The following is a 19,378-nucleotide window of genomic DNA, read 5'->3' as shown; positions in this document are numbered from 1 at the left end:
TCTGCCTGTGCCCCGAAGCCTGTTTCGGGGCCTCTGCTGGCTGCATCCCCCTGGGGCCGTCCTTCTTGCACTTTGGTTGCTTACTTGTCTCTGCCACTGGGCTGGCAGCTCTTTGAAAGTCAAGTATTGCAGGGTGGGTTCTCCAGGAAGCAGACTGTGGCTCAAAGTGTAGCATGCTGGATGTTCTTCAGGGAGAGCTCTGGAGACTGATGAGTGTAGAAGGGAGGGGGAAGAGGCAGCACTGGGCAGAGGGAGAAGCTGAGCTGTACTGCAGGCCCCACCCAGCCTGGGCTCCTCACTGGGAGCTTGGCATGGAACGGCCCCTCACAGTCCCATACTGAGCTGAAATAGCTGGGCCTCTGCACCCCAGCTAGATTAGTCTTTGGAAACAGATTGCCCAGAGAAGGGCATGGCCCAGGGTAAAGCAAGTATCTGCAGCTGAAGTGATCCCTGGATGGGCTGACAGCTACAGTCCTCCTGCCCTGGCCCCCAGACACCAAGTCCTTCCCTGAAGGGAAATGTGGGCATCACATCTCAGCGTCTACTCTCCTGTGTCCTTGTGGACTTTTGAGGAATGCTAGCTGAAGGAATGAATAAATTAATTTGAAAGAAGACCCTAAAATATTTTGGCTTTATTCTCCCCATCTATGAAATGGGTATATCTTTGACACTCGTGCTATAAAAGGCAAAGCTCTTCATAAACTCCACATCTCATGGGAGTCTTCAGCCTCCCTTCTGTTCTCTTTCCTTTGACACCCCAAGGTTGGGTCTAGGGCCCTGAGGGGTGGAGTGGCTGGTGGAGGGTAGGTGGGGTGGGCTTGGCAGTTTGTGGTTGCTGTTTTAGGAGAAACCACAGCTGCCTCTGGTTCAGGGCAGTCAGTGAGGCCCAAGGAAGGGGAGGTTCATATGCAGGGCAGGCCTTGGGCACTGAGTCACCACCCAGAGGAAAACCACAGCTTCAAGAGCCCCAAGGCCCAAGGAAGGGTAGCAGATGAGTTGGGCGAGTGCCAGGTCTCAGGAGTGGGGCTTTGGACAGCCTCCTTACTCCTAGGGCTGGCCCTGTTCCAGCTTGCAGGACAGCACCTACTGTATGCCATGATAAAGGCAGGCTGAGTCACACATTTCTGTGAAACAGGACAGACCAAGAAGAGAGTGACCCTGAAAAAGAACCATTCCTCTCCGGTCTCCAGCTCCCCACTCTCTGCAGAAGTGGAGGCAATTCTTGAATTCGAGAAAATTCTTCTAAGATATCTGAAGATTCATAGACTTCAACTTCGCTTATATATAAATTTACCATCATCTTTAGGCTTCCCAAGTGGCTTAGTGGTTAAGAATCTGCCTGTCAATTCAGGAGCTGCAGGAGACTTGAGTTCAATCCCTGGGTTGGGAAGATCTCCTGGAAAAGGAAATGGCAACCCACTCCAATGCTCTTGCCTGGAAAATCCCATGGACAGAGGAGCCTGGCGGGCTACAGTCTATGGAGTTGCAAAGAGTTGGACACGACTGAGCAACTGGGCACGCATGCACCATCATCACTGTAGTCTAGAGAGGCTGCTTCACGTTGCATTCATCTACAGATAGCTCAGAAACTGTGAAATGGCTGGTTTTTTTCTCTTCTTTGTAGGAAAATGAAATATTCTGAACTCTCATCTTGTGTGATGAAAGCTAAAACAAACAAATGAACAAAGATAAGGTTTCCAGACCGACTTGTTTTTTACCTTCTTGAAAGATATCCAATGCTTCGGACAGAGCAATAAGAAAACTCAAAGATGGTAGAATAGCAATGATTCATATCACCATTGAATTTCCCAGGCAATTCCATTGTTCTCTTGTTTTCTTATTACTTTAGTCTCTGTTTTTAAAAAGCATGATTGAGAATAATTAATGAGTGATGGTGAAAAGTAGTTCCTAAGAGGATGAAATAGCAAATGTTTTAAGATCTAGGATATATTTTGAATTTACAAAGGATCTAATGGATCAATACAGTAATTGATATATTTGGGGCTTATAAAGAATCCAGTGGATCGTTTTGGTAAAGGTCTGTCTAGTCAAGGCTGTGGTTTTCCCAGTGGTCATGTATGGATGTGAGAGTTGGACTATAAAGAAAGCTGAGCACCGAAGAATTGATGCTTTTGAACTGTGGTGTTGGAGAAGACTCTTGAGAGTCCCTTGGACTGCAAGGAGATCCAACCAGTCCATTCTGAAGGAGATCAACCCTGGGATTTCTTTGGAAGGAATGATGCTAAAGCTGAAACTCCAGTACTTTGGCCACCTCATGCGAAGAGTTGACTCATTGGAAAAGACTCTGATGCTGGGAGGGATTGGGGGCAGGAGGAGAAGGGGACGACAGAGGATGAGATGGCTGGATGGCATCATTGACTCAATGGATGTGAGTCTGAGTGAACTCTGGGAGTTCGTGATGGACAGGGAGGCCTGGTGTGCTGTGATTCCTGGGGTCACAAAGAGTCGGACACAACTGAGTGACTGAACTGAACTGAAGAGAGAACAAGCTTTATTCTATTAAAAAATAATTTAAATCTCTCTTTGGTTTTTGGAAGACCCCTGTAGTCATCAAATAATCAATCCTTATTAATAGTTAAAGCTGCTCAGAAAGGGAGCTTAAAAATTAAAATTCAGTCTAAATGACCTTGGTAGTATACTAAGAGTTAAAATAAAATTCCCCAAGGAGAATTTAGCTGAAGGTCCACTTTTCCCTATACCCAAATAGGGAGGAATAAGCAGAGACTATGAATTTGACATAAAATGAGACCCTATGCAAATGAAAAATGACATGCAAAAAGATGCAAATAAATGAAGACAGTAGGGAGGGCCCTAGTGCCCTGGGTAGACATGGAATACTGGCTTCCTCTGGTTGGATGGCAGTTCTAAGAAAGTTGCCCCATCCTCCTCCTAGGTTCTCCCACATGGCCCCTCTGGCTGAGAAACTGAGGCCCAAAGACTATTCTTGCTGCCCTGGTCCCTCTTCCAGTCATTTGCAGAGACCCCTGTGGTCCATTGGAGCCACTTTCTTGCCACTCTACTCTCCCTGCTATGTGGGCCCTGGGGCTGGAGTCTGGTGCTGGGTTCAGGGCACTATGGAGTCAGGACAACTGGGCATGGCGGATAATTCTATGGCACCTCTTGATCCTTCAAGGTCTGTCCACTTCTCTTACACAGCCCCTATCCTCACCCCCATGCCATATGTTCAACTTTTCTCTTCATCACAGCAGTGTAAACAACAATAGTTTGCAGGGACTGGACATCAGGCAAAACAGGGCTATGATCTTCGACAGATGGAGGACACACAAAGCGAACCCCATGTTTAACCAACTTTCTTCCTGAGGCCATTTTCCAAACTGAGATGCAGCCAACTAGACCAAATAGGAGGTGACATCTCAAACAAAGGTTTTAAAATAAGTAAGGATAATATGTTAAAGAGAATAGAGCAAAAGATGGACCAAATGGGTGAAAAGCTTGAGTATTTAAAGAGAAAACTTGAATCTATAAGAATGAAAAATATTGGTGTTTTAGACTGCAAAATATCTGAAATTAAGAACTCACTGAATGGGTTTAACAGGACACTGTATACAGAGAAGACAAGATTAGTGACCAATCAATAGATATTATCTGGATTGAAGCACAGAGTGACAAGGAATTGAGGAATAAACAGAGCTGAGCATAAGAGATAGTAGGACATGCTCAAATATTTGAATAGATAATGACTGAGAATTTTCTAAATATGATGAAAGGCATCAAGCCACAGATTCATGAATATCAGTGACGATTGAGACACTGCCATTTTTGTTGCTCAGAAGTGGAGTGAGAGGCTGAGAGTGGGAGACACTATCTGCTTCCATCCTTCGCAATCTGGTGTATCAGGCAAAGCAGGCCGAGCAGGCTGAGCAATGCGGTGGAATGGTGAAATCAATGAAGAAAGTAGCAGGGACGGATGTGGAGTTGACAGTTGAAGGAAGAAACCTCCTATCTGTGCATATAAAAACTGTGATCAGAAGTAGAAGAGCTTCCTGGAGAATAACCCGCAACAAAGAAGAAAACAAGGGAGGAGAAGACAAGCTAAAAATGATTTGGGAATATCGGCAAATGGTTGAGACCAAGCTACAGTTAATCCGTTGTGACATTCTGGGTGTACTGGATGAACACCTCATTCCAGTCCCTAACACTGGCTGAGCCCAAGCTTTTCTATGATAAAATGAAGAGGGACTAGCACAGGTATCTGGCTGAATTTGCCATAGGAAATGACAGGAAGGAGGCTGTGGAGAACAGCTTGATGGCTTATAAAGCTGCTAGTGCTGTTGCCGTGACAGAACTTCCATCGACACGTCCCATTCACTTAGCCTTGCTCTCAATTTTTCCATATTCTACTATGAAATTCCTAATTCCCCTGAGCATACCTGCAGGTTGACAAAAGCAGCTTTTAATGAGGCAGTTGCAGAACTGAGCACACTGAGTGAGGAAAGCTGTAAGGACTCTCCACCTATCACACAGTTGTTAGTGATGATCTGACACTATGGACTTGGACATGCAGGGTGATGGTGAAGAGCGGAATAAAGAAGCACTGCAGGATGTGGAAGATGATAATCGGTGACACAGAAAAGCCAACATGAGAAACCATCTCTGACTACCCCAGACATTCCCATCCTACCCATCTTGGAAATTCCCCCATTGTTACTGAGAACCACCAAACCTGACTTTTACGTATGGCCTCAGACTTTAGTTCCTGCCCTGTTGGTCTTTTTGTTGTTGTTGTTAACGGTTTTCTAAAGTTCTTAAAGGCAAGAGTGAGTTTCTGTGGATTTTACTGGTCCCAGCTTTTAGGATCTTTAAGAGCACTAACAGGAGTGCAGAGAGGCTTTTTCAGCATTACTGCATTGTCTCTTGCAGACGCCGCAAGATCACCATTAGCAATGGAAATCACATTCAAAAGCTGTTAGAATTTTGTGTGATGCAAGCATCTAAGAGAAAGGTTAATCACACGACTGAGGTGTATGTGGTATCATTTTCCCTTTTTCTAATTCTTTGAATTTTAAACCAATGTTTAAAATTAATTGGATCTTAGCTAGAGGTGGTTAAAGGTTGTCTGGGGAGGTTTTTGCAATGGTTTTGCTATTTAAAAGTGTTTCAGACTCTGTTGAAATGTTGAAAAGTATGATGCTGGTAACAGTTTAACAATTGTGGCTGCTCATTCTTGTCTCCTTTTGCTCTTCCTCTGAAGCAGGTTAGCATTGAAGGTGTTATGGAAAAGCCAGCATGCATGTTCAGTTCTTTGTTTCTTCTCCCACTGGACCCCAGCCCTTCCCTCCTTTGCTCCCTCAGCCTCTTTATTCAGTATGTCTAACTTGAAACTAATTTATACTACTGCCTATATGACTTGAGCCATAGATACAGAATCTGTATTGTTCTTACTGAAACACAGCATGGATTAACATTAAACTGAAATAAAAGAAACCTAAATAAAACAAACCTAAATTTGAATAAAACAAAGCTAAACTTGAATAAAACAAACTCCAAATATTATAAGTATAAAGAAAACTATACCTAGGCCCATCAAAAATCTTAAAAGCAACCATATTTTAAAAAATTAACTTGTTTTTGGCTACACTGGGTCCTTACTGAGGTGCATTAGCTCTTTGTTAAAGTGATCATATTTTTAAAGAGACAGAGTTAGTAACCAGTTAACAGTACAGTTGATGGCTAACTATGGAAGCCAGAAGACAATGCAATGATATCTTTAAAGTGCTAAAGAAGAAACCCTACCAATCTAGAATTCTATGCCCAGAAAAAATATCCTTCAGAAATGAAGGGAAAATAAATGTGTTCAAAATTTTGTCAAGTGGACAAAAATTCAAAGAAATTGGTTTGTCACTAGTACACATTGGCCATACAGGAAATTTTTATGGGAATTCAGGATGAAGGAAAATGACCCCTGAGTGAACTGCAGGGAGGAATAAAGGTGTAGCAAAAGATTAAAATGTACATAATTATAAATGAATATTTACTAAAATAACAATAGGGGATTCCCTGGCAGTCCCATAGTTAGGACTCCATATTCTCACTTGCCAAGGGCCAAGACTCAATCCCTGGTCAGAGAACTAAGATTCCACAGTCACATGGTCAATAAATTAACTAATTAATTAAAAAAAAACAACTTAAAGCTAACAATATTATAAATTGTTTAAAGTTTTTATTGGAGCTGATTTACTTTGTTGTGCAGCAGAAATGAACACAACATTGTAAAGCAGTTAATCTCTACCCCCTGTTCTACTGCTCTAGGGCATCACGGAGCACCAAGCCAAGTTCCCTGTGCTGTACAGCAGCTTCCCACTAGCTACCTATTTTACATACGGCAGTGCATGTGTCTCATAAGGTGTTTAACATGAAAGTAAATCCACGTCAGTGTATAAAAATACAAATATATATTTAAATATATAAATAAAATTATACACACACACATACACACACGGGCTTCCCTGGTGGTTCAGATCAAAAAGAATCTGCCTGCAATGCAGGAGACCTGGGTTCAATCCCTGGATTGAGACGATCCCCTGGAGAAGGGAATGGTTACCTACTCTAGTATTCTGGCCTGGAGAATTCCATGGACAGAGGAGCCTGGCAGGCTAGAGATCCATGGGATCTCAAAGAGTTAGACATGACTGAGCGACTTTTACAACACACCCTAAACTTAGAGGCTTCCCTTGTGTCTGAAATGGTAAAGTCTAATGTTCTCTGTCAGATTTTATTAGTGGTGGCAGGTGAGTGGCACATGACGATGTGATAAATGATATTAATTAGTTTTAACTTCATTCAAGGTGCTATGGGCTTGAAGAGTATGGGCTCTGCAGACAGGTCTGGGCTTGAATTTCATCTCTGTGATTCTGACTTCTTTGGAGCCTGAGCGTCCTCATCCATAAAATGGATTGTGTAGAATAAGTAAAACGATATATGTGATGTGCTCAGCACAATGCCTGGCCCATGTGTGTGTACATGCTAAGTTGCTTCAGTCATGTCTGACTCTTTATGACCCCATGGACTATAGCCTGCCAGCCTCCTCTGTCCATGGAGATTCTTCAGGCAAGAATGCTGGAGTGGGTTGTCATGCCCTCCTCCAGGGGATCTTCCCAACCCAGGGGTCTAACCTGAGTTTCTCACATCTCCTGTATTAGCAGGCAGGTTCTTTACCACTAGCACCACTTGGGAAGCCCTGCCTGGCACATGTGAAAGTGAAGTTGCTCAGTTGTGTCTGACTCTTTGCAACCCATGGACTGTAGCCTACCAGGCTCCTCCCTCCATGGGATTCTCCAGGCAAGAGTACTGGAGTGGGTTGCCACTTCCTTCTCCAGGGGATCTTCCTGACACAGGGATCGAACCTGGGTCTCCCACATTCCAGGCAGATGCTTTACCCTCTGAGCCACCAGAGAAGTACCACAGATGGTAGATGGTTATTTCTGAGCACCTCAGCTATGTTATAAATATTCTAAGTAGAGAGACCATATTTCTATTTTGTTGTGGTTAGGTTTTTCTTTTTTTTTTTAATTCTTTGAATTCTGGAATATTTTAATTGAAGGATAATTGCTTTACAGAATTTTGTTGTTCTGTAACATAATCAGCCATATGGCTGATTCATGTTGAGGTTTGACAAAAAACAACAAAATTCTGTAAAGCAATTATCCATCAATTAAAAAATAAATTTTAAAAAGAAAAAAAGGCTATACCATAGATAACATATTTACAGTTTTAATAATAATAATATAATTAATACCAAGATACTTATTTCACAACTAGAAAATAAAACACATCCAATTCCTTGGAGCCTTTTGTTTCTTTTCCCAAATCATATCTCCTCTCACCACTTCAGAGGTTGCCACTATCCTGAATAGTATAGTGTAAGTAGAGGTCTTATGGGGGGCAGCACACCCACTCCTCCCAGCCGGGGAGGTCTAGTGGAAGCCAGAAACTCTCATGCCCTCCCAGCAATAACAGATAATACCCCCAACTCCAGAGTCAGTGGAGGCTGTTATGAACTGAATTGTGCCACCCCCATTCATAAGCTGAACCTGTAACCCTTGATAAGACAATATTTGGAGATAGGGCTGTTAGGGGGGTAATGAAGGTTAAACAAGGTCATAAAGGTGACGTCCTAGTCCAATAGATGTTCTTATAAGAAGAGGAAGAGACACCTGGGATGTAAACACACAGAGGAAAGGCCATGGGAGGAAGGAGTGAGTAGGTGGCCAGCTGCAAGCCAAGGAGAGAGTTCTCACCAGAAATCAAACTCCAACACCTTGATCTTGGACTTTCCAATCTCCAGAATGTGAGACAATAAATTTCTGTTGTTTAAGACACCCAGTCTGTGGTGTTTTGCTATGGAAGCCTGAGCTGACTACTATGGAGGCAGAGTGGGGAACCTGGATGTCTAACCCTGCCTTGCCTTAATGAGGTAGCACCTCCCCTCCTCTGCTGGACCAGTGTTAGAGGAAACCAGCTAAAACCAGAAGTTTAAATAAGATCCAGAGTCTCATAATATAATAGCCAAAGCACCCAGGTTTTAGTAGAAAATTACTTGTGACACCAATAGCCAAGAAGATCTCACACTGAAGGAAAAAAAAAATATTAATAGATACCACACTCAAGATTCCAGTGATGTTATCTGATTAAGATTTAAAAGCAGGCATCATACAATGCTTTAGGAAGCGACTGTGAGCACATCTGAAACAAGAAGAAAAAGAGAAAATCTCAGCAAAGAAATATACAAAGAAGAACCAAATGGATATTTTAGAACTGAAAAATTCAACAACCAAAATAAAAAACTTGGTAGATGTGTTCAGTAGCAAAATGGAAGGGGATAGAAGAAAGAATCCACGAAGCTGCCCAATCTGGACAACAGAGAGAAAATAAACTGGAAAAAAAAAGAGTGAAAAGAACCCCAGAGACCCAGGGGACTGTATAAAAAGAGCTAATATTCATGTCATTGGCATCTAAGAAGGAGAGAACATGTAGGACAGGATATATTGTGACAGTCATCCTTAGAAAATACAGTCCATGTTGCACAGAGCTGTAGTCGCTGTAGTCTTCTGTTTCATTTCAGTATTCTATTGTGTGACTGAACCATAAGCTTTTACTCATTCTACTGTAAAGGACATTTGGGTTGTTGCCATTTTTATTGCTATTTTAAACAGTGCTTCTGGGAATATTCTGTTCATGTCTCCAGGAGTGGAATTGCTGGGTCAAAGGGTATGTGAATGTTCACCTTCACAAATAATGTAAAATTCTTCTTCAAAGTGAGTGTACTAACATCTAGTCCCACGGCGGTGTACTAGTTCCATTTTGCCAACATTTTGTCAGTCTTTAAAAATGTTTCCAAACCAGTGGGCATGAAATGGTAATTTGTGGTTTTATTTGCATTTCCTTTTCTACTAACAAGGCCAAGTGTATTTTCATAAATTTAACAGGCCATTTGTGTTTTCTGTGAAATGCTTGTTTGTGTTTTCGAAACTTTTTCTATTGAATCATTTGTCTTTCTAATTGATTTATAGGATCTGGCTACTAATCTTTTTTGGCTTTATGTAAAAATATTCCATTAGGACTTGATTGGAAAAGTAATAAAGCTGTACATCAATTTGTACAATACTGTACAACTTTACAGTATTGAAACTTTCTATCCGTGAACATGGTGTTACTCCGTTTGGTTTTCTTATTGCCTTTCAAAAAGGTCCTTTAGTTTTCTTCATAAATTTTTTGAACATCTTTTGTTAGATTTATTTTCAATGACCTTATATTTTTCATTGCTACTGTAAATCTTTAATTGTATTTTCTGACTTTATTGCTGATGTTTATAAATTCATTAGACATATTTTTTGCAAAGTGAATTGATATATTTTCCCAGGCTGTCAATTGACTTTTCATTTTGTAAATAGTGCATTTTGAAGACCACTGATTTTAAGCAGTTATTGATGTACCTCAGTGTGGTTTCCTTCATATTTCTTCTATTTGGAGTTCATTGAGTGTTTTTGTAGCTATTGGTAATTTTCATCAAATTTGAATTCTTCAAATGTTTGTCTCTCTCTCTCAAAGCTATGGTTTTTCCCATAGTCATATACAAATGTGAGTTGGGAAGGCTGAGCACCAAAGAACTGATGCTCTCAAATTGTGGTGCAGGAGATGACTCTTGAGAGTCCATTGGTCTGCAAGGAGATCAGGGAGTCAATCCTAAAGGAAATCAGTCCTGAATATTTACTGGAAGGACTGAGCTGAAGCTGAAGCTCCAATACTTTGGCCACCTGATGGGAAGAGCCAACTCATTGGAAAAGACCCGGATGCTGGTAAAGATTGTAGACAGGAGGATAAGGGGGCAAAGAGGATGAGATGGTTGGATGGCATCATTGACTCAATGGACATGAGTTTGAACTGTTGTTCAGTCACTCAGTCATGTCTGATTCTCTGCAACCCTATGGACTACAGCATGCCAGAATTCCCTGTCCTTCACTATCTCCCAGAGTTTGCTCATATTCATGTTCATTGAGTCGGTGATGCTATCCAACCATCTCTTCCTCTGTCACCCCTTTCTCCTCTTGTCTTCAGTCTTTCCCAGTATCAGGGTCTTTCCCAATGAGTCAGTTATTCGCATCAGGTGGCCAAAGGACTGAAACTTCAGCTTCAGCATCAGTCATTCCAATGGATATTCAGGGTTGATTTCCTTTAGGATTGATTGGTTTGATCTCCTTGCTGTCCGAGGGACTTTCAAGAGTCTTCTCCAACACCACAGTTCAAAAGCATCAATTCTCCAGCAATCAAGCCTTCTTTATGGTCCAACTCTCACATCTATACATGACCACTGGAAAAACCATAGCTTTGGCTATACAGACCTTTGTCAGCAAGTAATGTCTCTACTTTTTAGTAGGCTGTCTAGGCTTTCACAGCTTTTCTTCCAAGGAGCAAGCATCTTTTGATTTCATGGCTGCAGTCACCATTTGCAGTGATTTTGGAGCCCAAGAAAATAAAGTCTCTCACTGTTTCCATTGTTTCCCCACCTATTTGCCATGAATTCACGGGACTGGATGCCATGATCTTCGTTTTTTGAATGTTGAGTTTCAAGCTGGCGTTGTTACTCTCCTCTTTCATTTTCATCAAGAGGCTCTAGTTCGTTTTTGCTTTCTGCCATAAGGGTGATATCATCTGCATATCTGAGGTTATTGATATTTCTCCCAGCAATCTTGATTCCAGCTTGTGCTTTATCCAGCCCACCATCTCATGTGATATACTCTCCATATCAGTTAAATAAGTAGGGTGACAATATACAGCCTTGATGTACTCCTTTCCCAGTTTGGAGCCAGTCTGTTGTTCCATGTACGGTTCTAACTGTTACTTCTTGACCTGCATACAGGTTTTTCAGGAGGCAGGTAAGATGGTCTGGTATTCCCATCTCTTGAAGAATTTTCCAGAGTTTGTTGTGATCCACACAGTAAAAGGCTTTAGCATAGTCAATGAAGCAGAAGTAGATGTTTTTCTGGAATTCTCTTGCTTTTTGTATGGTCCATTGGATGTTGGCTATTTGATCTCTGGTTCCTCTGCCTTTTCTAAATCCAGCTTGAACATATGGAAGTTCTTGGTTCACTTACAGTTGAAGCTTAACTTGAAGGATTTTGAGCATTAACTTGCTAGCATATGCTGCTGCTGCTGCTGCTAAGTCACTTCAGTCATGTCTGACTCTGTGTGACCCCACAGATGGCAGCCCACCAGGCTCCTCCATCCCTGGGATTCTCTAGGCATATGAAATGAGAGCAATTGTGCTATAGTATGAACATTCATTGAAATTTCCCTTCCTTGGGATTGGAATGAAAAGTGACCTTTTCTAGTCCCATGGCCCCATTTCCAAAATTGCTGGCATATTGAGTGCAACACTTTAGCAGCATCATCTTTTAGGATTTTAAATAGTTTAGCTGGAATTCCATCACCTCCACTAACTTTTTTTTTTGTAGTGATGCTTCCTAAGGCCAACTTGAGTTCATACTCCAGTGTGTGGCTCTAGGTGAATGATCATACCATCATGATTATCCAGGTCATTAAGGTCTTTTTTGTATAGGTCTTCTGTATATTCTTACCACCTCTTCTTAATATCTTCTGCTTCTGTTAGATCCATACCATTTCTATCCTTTATTGTGCCCATCTTTGCATGAAATGTTCCCTTGGTATCTCTAATTTTCTTGAAGTTGTCTCTAGTCCTTCCCATTCTGTTGTTTTCCTCTATTTTTTTCATTGTTCACTTTGGAAGGCTTTCTTATCTCTCCTTGCTACTCTTTGGAACTCTGCATTCAGATGGGTATATCTTTACTTTTCTCCTTTGCCTTTCACTTCTCTTCTTTTCTCAGCTATTTGTAAGGCCTCCTCAGACAGTCATTTTCCCTTTTTGCATTTCTTTTTCTTGGGGATGGTTTTGATCACTGCCTGCTATACAATGTTATGAACCTCCCTCCACAGTTCTTCAGGCATTCTATCAGATCTAATCCCTTGAATCTATTTGTCACTTCTACATATAATCGTAAGGAATTTGATTTAGGTCACACCTGAATGGCCTACTGGTCTTCCTTACTTTCTTCAATTTAAGTCTAAATTCTGCAATAAGGAGTTCACGATCTGAGCTACAGTCAGCTCCCGGTCTTGTTTTTGCTGACTGTATAGAGCTTCTCCATCTTTGGGTGCAAAGAATATAATCAATCTGATTTCAGTATTGACCATCTGGTGATGTCCCTGTATAGAATCATCTCTTGTGCTGTTGGACGAGGGTGTTTGCTATGACCAGTACATTCTCTTGGCAAACTCTGTTAGCCTTTGCCCTGCTTCACTTTGTATTACAAGGCCAAACTAGCCTGTTACTTTGGGTATCTCTTGACTTCTTATTTTGCATTCTAGTCCCCTATGATGAAAAGGACATCTATTTTTGGTGTTAGTTCCAGGTCTTATAGGTCTCATAGAACTGTTCAATGTCAATTTCTTTGGCATTAGTGGTTGGGGCATAGACTTGGATTACTGTGATATTGAATGGTTTGCCTCAGAAATGAACAGATTATTCTGTCTTTTTGAGACTGCATCCAAATACAGACTCTTTTGCTATGAGGGCTACTCCATTTCTTCTAAGGGATTCTAGCCCATAGTAGTAGATATAGTGATAATCTGAATTAAATTTGCCTATTCCCATCCATTTTATGATTCCTAAAATGTCTCTTGCCATCTCCTGTTTGACCACCTCCAATTTACCTTGATTCATGGACCTAGCATTCCAGGTTCCTATGCAGTATTGTTCTTTACAGCATCTAACTTTACTTTCACCACCAGACACATCCACAGCTGGGTGGTGTTTCCGCTTTAGCTCAGCCTCCTCATTCCTTCTGGAGCTATCTCTGCTCTTCTCCAGTAGCATATTAGGCATTTACCGACTGGGGGAATTCATCTTTCAGTGTCATATCGTTTTGCCTTTTCATAATGTTCATGGGGTTCTCAAGGCAAGAATGCTGAAATGGTTTGCCATTCCCTTCTCCAATGGACCACATTTTGTCAGAACTCTCCACCATGGTGGAGAGTTCACCTACCATCTTGGGTGGTTCTACAGAGTATGGCTCATAGTTTGAGCTAACTCTGGGAAATAGTGAATGATGTGGAAGCCTGGTGTGCCATAGTCCATGGGGTTGCAAAGAGTCAGACATGACTTAGTGACTGAATAACAACATCAATATAAGATTTTTCTTATCTAGTAATTAAATTTGCCTTTTTAGAATTACTTTTTAGGTCTTTTTATGCTCAGGCTTTGTCTACTTTTTTTTTTAAAGATATGGGATATATTTCTAATTGCTGTTTTAGTTTTAATGTTCTTATCTACTAATTCTATTGTCTCTGTCATATTTTAGTCTATCTCTATTGACTTATTTTTCTTATCATTATGGGTAATATTACCTGTTGATTTTTTTTTTCTTGAGAATATGTCAAATTTACTAACTTGCTAGCAAGGAACTAGCAAGATGACCAAAGTACGCTGTTTCAGAGAGGGTATGAGGAGAAGGAGTGAGATAGTAGGGGCACAGCCACTCCCCTAAATGGAATGTTGCCGAAGCAGGAAAGAGAGTGGGGTCTTTTGGCAAGATGGTCTCTATCATTTTATCAACTGTCACAGAGAGGGCCTTTGTGGCAAGTGGTCTGAGGTACCTACCATCAAGAGCAGACACACTTGTGTGTGAATTGAAACCACAAAGCTCCTCCCTCCTCCTAGGTGTATCTCACTGGCCGATTAGCAGAGGGCAGGAAACAGTGGCACCCCAGAGAAGCAGCCAGCCTCAGAGCAACAAGTGTGTGTGTGTGTGTGTGTGTGTGCGCGCGCCCGCTCAGTCGCTCAGTCCTGTCTGACTCTTCACGACCCCATGGACTGCAACCCTCCAGGCTCCTCTGTCCATGGGATTCTCCAGGCAAGAAAACTGGAATGAGTTCCTGTTCCCTTCTCCAGGGGATCTTCCCTACCCAGGGATCGAACCTGGGTCTCCTGCACTGCAGGCAGATTTTTTACTGTCTGAGTCACCAGGGAAGCATATGACCCAGAAATTTTACTTTTGGGTCTATACCAAAAGTAATTGAAAGTAGGGTATCAAAACCATATGTCTACACACATGTTCATAGCAGCTTTATTCACTATAGCTGAAACACAGAAGCAAACCAGGTCTGCATTGATGAATGAATAGATGACCAAAATGTGGTATACTCACACAATGGAATATTATTCAGCCTTAAAAAGGAAGGAAGTTCTGCAATATGCTATCAGTTCAGTTCAGTTCAGTTCATTTCAGTCGCTCAGTCGTGTCTGACTCTTTGCGACCCCATGAATTGTAGCATGCCAGGCCTCCCTGTCCATCACCAACTCCCGGAGTTCCCTCAGAGTTGCATCCATCGAGTCCATGATGCCATCCAGCCATCTCATCCTGGGTCGTCCCCTTCTCCTCCTACCCCCAATCCCTCCTAGCATCAGAGTCTTTTCCAATGAGTCAACTCTTCTCATGAGGTGTCCTACATACTGGAGCTTCAGCTTTAGCATCATTCCTTCCAAAGAACACCCAGGATTGATTTCCTTTAGAATGGACTGGTTAGATCTCCTTGCAGTCCAAGAGACTCTCAAGAGTCTTCTCCAACACCACAGTTCAAAAGCATCAATTCTTCGGCACTCAGCCTTCTTCACAGTCCAACTCTCACATCCATACATGACCACAGGAAAAATCATAGCCTTGACTAGACGGACCTTAGTTGGCAAAGTAATGTCTCTGCTTTTGAATATACTATCTAGGTTGGTCATAACTTTTCTTCTAAGGAGTAAGCGTCTTTTAATTTCATGGCTGCAGTCACCATCTGCAGTGATTTTGGAGCCCCCCAAAATAAAGTCTGACACTGTTTCTACTGTTTCCCCATCTATTTCCCATGAAGTGATGGGACCAGATGCCATGATCTTCGTTTTCTGAATGTTGAGCTTTAAGCCAACTTTTTCACTCTCCTCTTTCACTTTCATCAAGAGGCTTTTTAGTTCCTCTTCACTTTCTGCCATTAGGGTGGTGTCATCTGCATATCTGAGGTTATTGATATTTCTCCTGGCAATCTTGATTCCAGCTTGTGTTTCTTCCAGTCCAGCGTTTCTCATGACGTACTCTGCATATAAGTTAAATAAGCAGGGTGACAATATACAGCTTTGACGTACTCCTTTTCCTATTTGGAACCAGTCTATTGTTCCATGTCCAGTTCTAACTGTTGCTTCCTGACCTGCATACGGAGGAGTGGTGGCTGCGCAGCACAGAAGGGCCTAGAGGAGCTATCCCACGTTGAAGGTCAGGAATGGTGGCGGTAAGGAGATACCCCTCATCCAAGGTAAGGAGCAGTGGCTGTGCTTTGCTGGAGCAGCCGTGAAGAGATACCCCATGCCAAGGTAAGAGAAACCCAAGTAAGATGGTAAGTGTTGCAAGAGGGCATAAGAGGGCATCAGAGGGCAGACACACTGGAACCATACTCACAGAAAACTAGTCAATCTAATCACACTAGGACCACAGCCTTGTCTAACTCAATGAAACCAAGCCATGCCTATGGGGCAACCCAAGATGGGCTGGTCATGGTGGAGAGGCCTGACAGAATGTGGTCCACTGGAGAAGGGAATGGCAAACCACTTCAGTATTCTTGCCTTGAGAACCCCATGAACAGTATGAAAAGGCAAAATGATAGGATACCAAAAGAGGAACTCCCCAGGTCAGTAGGTGCCCAATATGCTACTGGAGATCAGTGGAGAAAGAACTCCAGAAAGAATGAAGGGATGGAGCCAAAGCAAAAACAATACCCAGCTGTGGATATGACTGGCGATAGAAGCAAGATCCAATGCTGTAAAGAGCAATATTGCATAAGAACCTGGAACGTCCAGTCCATGAATCAAGGCAAATTGGAAGTGGTCAAACAAGAGATGGCAAGGGTGAACGTCGACATTTTAGGAATCAGCGAACTAAAATGGACTGGAATGGGTGAATTTAACTCAGATGACCATTACTTCTACTACTGCGGGCAGGAATCCCTCAGAAGAAATGGAGTAGCCATCATGGTCAACAAAAGAGTTTGAAATGCAGTACTTGGATGCAATATGCTATAACATAGATAAACCTCAAGGATATTACACTAAGTGAAATAAGCCAATCATAAAGAAGATAAATACTGTATGATTCCAATTAGATGAGGTACTTAGGGGAATTGAATTCAGAGAGATAGAAGGTAAAATGGTGGTTAACCAGGGGTTGGGGCTAGGGAAGAATGAGGAGTTATTATTTAAAGGGTCTGGAGTTTCAGTTTTACAAGATGAAAAGAGTTATGGGGATGAAAGTTGGTGATGGTTACACAACAATGTGAATGTACCTAAAAAAAAAAAAAAAAAAAAACAATGTGAATGTACTTAATATCACTGAACTGTGAACTTAAACATGGTTAAAATGATAGACGTTATATTATGGGTATTTTACCACAATAAAGAAAAAATCACAAAACTGGAGTACCTTGGGGGCTACCCTGTAGGGCTATAAGCACAATGGGCTGCATAGAAGACTTCCGTGTGTGTCTGGAAGGACAATTTAGTAATGATGAGAAGGAGAGAGAAAGAGCCTGGCTCCTAGGGAGACTGGAGGAGGCCAGGCTGAGAAGAACAGAGATAAGGATGGAAAGGTTCAAAAAATTCCATTGCATGGTCAGAGCAAGACGCTTCTGCAGACATCGTTAGTTGTGATATTTCTAAAGTAGTCATCAGAAATGTAGCATGTAAGGTGGAGTGGATGGAGCAACCTGTTAGAGGCTGAGCACAAAGAACCTGAACTAAGATGTAGGAGAAGTAGAAAAAGTAGGAAAGGAAAGAAGGGAAGGAGAAAGGAAGGCAAGAAGTGGGAGAGGGGCAATGATTTAGTGAGAGAAAAATGGTAGGCCTGTAGAAGGAAAAGGCAGAGAGGAATCAAGATTTTTCAGAAGGGACCATCAGCAACAGAAAAAGAGTTCTTAGGATGCCACACATGCTCATCAAATCCTACTCTCCCAACAAGAGTTCAGAAGAGAAGCTGTTTATCTAATACCATTGTAAAAGCAATGGTGTTTCTCCCTCTTCCCTTGTCCACTCACCAAGTACTTAGGATGGGCAGGTACTGTGCCACAGAATCTGACCATTAGGGTCCAGTCTGGGCCTTGGGGCTGGTGGAGGGGATCATGCGAGGAAAGGCAAGGTGTCTGGTGCCAAGAGACTATGCTGCCAGAACCCAGAAGGGATGGGCCGGGAGAGAGATGCTGTATCTGGGCTGGAGCCAGACCTGGAGGAGGACCCTGAATGTGACAACAGACCAGAGGGCTGCCAGGAAGAGAGCCACACTGAGGCGAAACCAACAGAGGTGGGCTGCGGCGGTGCATCAGAGCCCTCTCCAGGTACCAACAGTGATGCACAGCTAGGGATTCCAGCCAAGAAATGACATTGCACAGGAAGATCTGCTTGTCTGCAGACTGAAGGATGGGCTACCTGCCGGGAGCCAGCAAGAGGAATCCCGCCCATGGCAAAAGTCATGGGGAAGGAAGCCCGACAAAACGCAAAGGCGTGATCTGGCTTCAGGGGTTCCCCCTGAGCTTTCCTGAACATCTACCCCACAAAACCAGAGTCTGCCTGCCTTATTGTACTGTGCTTTCCACTCTTCTGCCTCTAATAGGAATTAACTTAGGGCTCCAGTTAACAGTCTCCTGCACATGAAAGGAATGTTTCAGCTCAAACCCCTCTGATGGCTCTCTAACTTGCCTGACAGGTTCCCCTGGACTTTCACAATTTGTGAATTGCTTACAGCCTCCCAGCCACGAGAGGCACAAAGCTTAAAGCATCTTAAAGATACAGAGCCTTTTCTAAAGAGCTAAAAATTATATTGGTGACGGGTTTTCACTGTTGACTCAATGACTGCTGCCAGGCCTCCATATTCTTTATCTTTTAGGCACCTGGGAGGATATTAATCAATGTAATCAGGATGCAGAAATAGGAATATAGTAGTTTTGATGTTAGCAACATTAGACTTTTGAGTTAATTACTTTTCTCTTTGTTAGAAATTACTGTACTCCTTTTACTTGTTATAAATTGTTGTATCCTTGCTATATAAGAATATTACTTTATTTAATGCTTTTTGAGAGTGGAACCAGACTTTGGGAAGAACAACACAAATAAGTCTTCTGGTTGACAAACCCTTATCAGAAAAGGGCTGTAAAATGTTAATTGGCCTTCTGGCTGGAAGATGATGTAAATCACCTAAGACTTGTGTATACAACTAAGTATGCAGAGAAAAGGCCTGATCTCAATAAGAGTCAGGGCTGCTGATACTGCATAATTTTGTATTACCCATTGATCTCTATGTACAATCAAAAAGTATAAAAGGCCTTCTGAACAATAAAGGATGGACTGGTTTCTCGGACTAGTCTCTCGAACTAGTTTCTTGGAAATCTGGTTTCCCCCGTGTCTCTCTCTCTCTTTCTCCCTCTCCCTCCCTCTCCTTTTCTGGCTGAATTCCCATCTGGAGCGGGGAGGCTCACCACGTCTACTAACTTGCCCCAGCTTTTAAGTCCCATGAGAGAGGGAGCCCAAGGCGGGGCACCCTCCACTATTCAAACGAGCGCCGGTGGCCTAACATAGATGGTGCAAATTTCTTGTCCTGAAGTTTTATTGGCTTTCCCCGTAAACCAAGTTATTCAGCCTCTTTTCTCCACTAAATTTTCCTACTATACTATTCCTTCTTAATTTCTTTTATATTTCTAAATAAATAAGTTTTTCCTCGCCTACTCCGTCTCCCCTTCGAATTCC

At 42.3% G+C, this 19,378-nt stretch overlaps 1 pseudogene; it reads left to right on the top strand.

Moving 5' to 3' along the window:
* Nucleotides 1-3,095: 3,095 nt before the first annotated feature.
* On the top strand, nt 3,096-4,704 carry LOC138423726 (14-3-3 protein epsilon pseudogene; annotated as a pseudogene).
* Nucleotides 4,705-19,378: the final 14,674 nt, after the last annotated feature.

Source organism: Ovis canadensis, chromosome 18 (genome assembly GCF_042477335.2).
Source record: "Ovis canadensis isolate MfBH-ARS-UI-01 breed Bighorn chromosome 18, ARS-UI_OviCan_v2, whole genome shotgun sequence".
Classification (NCBI taxonomy): Eukaryota; Metazoa; Chordata; class Mammalia; order Artiodactyla; family Bovidae; genus Ovis; species Ovis canadensis.
This window is presented reverse-complemented; position numbering and strand designations above follow the sequence as displayed.